Source organism: Macrobrachium rosenbergii, chromosome 22, assembly GCF_040412425.1.
Source record: "Macrobrachium rosenbergii isolate ZJJX-2024 chromosome 22, ASM4041242v1, whole genome shotgun sequence".
Lineage (NCBI taxonomy): Eukaryota > Metazoa > Arthropoda > Malacostraca > Decapoda > Palaemonidae > Macrobrachium > Macrobrachium rosenbergii.
In genome coordinates this window covers 8201265-8203764 of record NC_089762.1, presented here as the reverse complement: position 1 = coordinate 8203764, position 2500 = coordinate 8201265, and positions in this window count along the sequence as shown.

The window sequence follows — 2500 nt, the reverse complement described above, 5'->3', positions numbered from 1 at the left end:
GAAATTCTGTTCTATCAGACCAACTACGGTTGACGTGGACAAGTCTCACATAACACTGTATAAATACAGGTCACTTCAAACGTTTAAAAACTTAGCTAAACAAAAAGAAACTTATTACAAAAAAATATGAAGAAAAGGCATTTATGATTCATCAAAATTATATCTGACACCTCATGAAAAAATATTTCGCACCACGGTTGCAAAAGAACACATTTGAGCATAACACTGTTTAGATATAAGTCCTGAAAACATTAAAAAACCTATAGTAGTAAAAAAGAAACTGATTACAAAAAAGAAAATTATGGTTCATCAAAAGCCAGTCTTATAGCTGACAACTAATGACGAAAGACATCACAGTTATAAAAGAACATCTTTAGAACAGAAGCGAATTGTCCAGTTATAACATTTTCTGTAACAACATTCACGAACGCCAAAGGGACATTCAATGGTTTCCTTATCTTTCATTCTTTTCATGAGAACCGATTTATATTTTCCTGGATTTCTCAAGGAAAGGTGGTGTGTGCGTGTGTGTGTGTGTGAGAGAGAGAGAGAGAGAGAGAGAGAGAGAGAGAGAGAGAGAGAGAGAGAGAGAGAGAGAAATTAATAATGATTGTTCATTGATGTAACAAGTTGTTTGATGGTCAAAGACTCAAGGATATGGAGAGAGGTTTAATCCACGGCTTGCTCTACAATTTCAAAATCGTCATGTTTATATATATATGCATACATACACACACACACACACACACACACACACACACACACACATATATATATATATATATATATATATATATATATATATATATATATATATATATATATATATATATATATATATATATATATATATATATATATATATATATCTATATATATATATATATACTCTCAGGTGTTTCTGAAATTAGAGCCCCCCTCCACAGAACAAATGGAAGGTTATGAAGTTTTCTGCTATAGCCTGTCTCCAAATACATTATTTTAAGTTTCTATTAAGCTATTTTTCATTTTACATTTCTTGTGTTTTCAGACTGAGTGACAGAGTTAGATACAGCCATGGCTAAAGACTCGGAGGAAATCAGATGGACTGACTGGATTCGGCCTATAACCTTCAGAGAGGCCAGGGATGCTGGTGCATGCTTCATTTCACTTTCCTGGATAGCTAAATACATTAAAAGAGATGAATCCTTTGTTAAAAGAAACTGGAACAAAACTCTATATGACTGTCATTGCAAAGAGTGAGATCCTTGGAAAAAAAAGGAAGTATACCTTAGTTTTACCAGACCACTGAGCTGATTAACAGCTCTCCTAGGGCTGGCCGGAAGGATTAGACTTATTTTACGTGGCTAAGAACCATCTGGTTACTTAGCAACGGGACCTACAGCTTATTGTGGAATCCGAACCACATTACAGCGAGAAATGAATTTCTATCACCAGAAATAAATTCCTCTAACTCTTCATCAGCCAGCCGGAGACTCGAACTCGGGTCTACCGAGTGATAGGCCACAGCTCTACCGACTCGCCCAACAAAGAGCTTGAGAACCTTGGAAGGCCTGAAGTCATTTCTCAGGAGTCAAAAGACATCATAGCTGAGGCAGTGGATGGACCAAGAAAGTCTTTACGTAAATTGGCGTTTGAACTAGAAACAAAAAGGGGAAAAAAGAGAAGTTATAGTGCTGTATATCGTGAGTTGAAAAAATCTGGTATCAAGCCGTTTCATGTTATCAGCAAGCCCAACATCACTCAGCAACAGAGAGAAGACCGTACATGGTTTTGTGTTTCATTTCTTAAAGATTGGGATGAAGCTGACTTTCTCCATGTTGCCGCATCAGATGAATTCTTCAATTACACAGTCAGGAAGCCAAATCATAAAAATGACATCATTTGGGCTACAAAGTTGGATGATATCAGCGATGACGTGCGAGATGGCCAAGTTGTGAAATTTCCTGAATGTTTGGGAATTTTTCTCTGTTTCACAGCCAAACGATTAATGTGGATCATCAAAAAAAAAGGACAGTCATGGAATGGCGAATACTTCAGAGAAACTGTGCTTACTGGTGGAGTATTTTATTTCCTTTCCTCAAAGATCCTGAAAATGTGTTATCTGTTGAAGAAGTCACATTTTTGCATGATAAGGCGCCATGTTTCAAGGCTCTTCAGACACAGGAGCTGCTTCAAAACAGTGGGATCAATTTCTTCTCGTCAATTGAATTTCCAGGTAGCTCCCCTGACCTTAGTGTGAGTGAAAACATTGGTAGTATCTTAAAGGATCATGTTGAAGTGCGCACAGTGAACTATGATGGTATACCAAGCCTCGGTGACCGAAGTGTTCAGGGAAATGGAGTTTGAGTCTCAGCTTTTTTCCGATCTGCTGAAATCATACCCCTCAAGAATGCAGGCTGTGGTACAGGTAGACAGAGGCCACACAAAATATTTAATACTCAGAGAGAAACTTAAAAAAACCTGTTCTGGATTACTTTTTTTCTGTCCATATCAATTT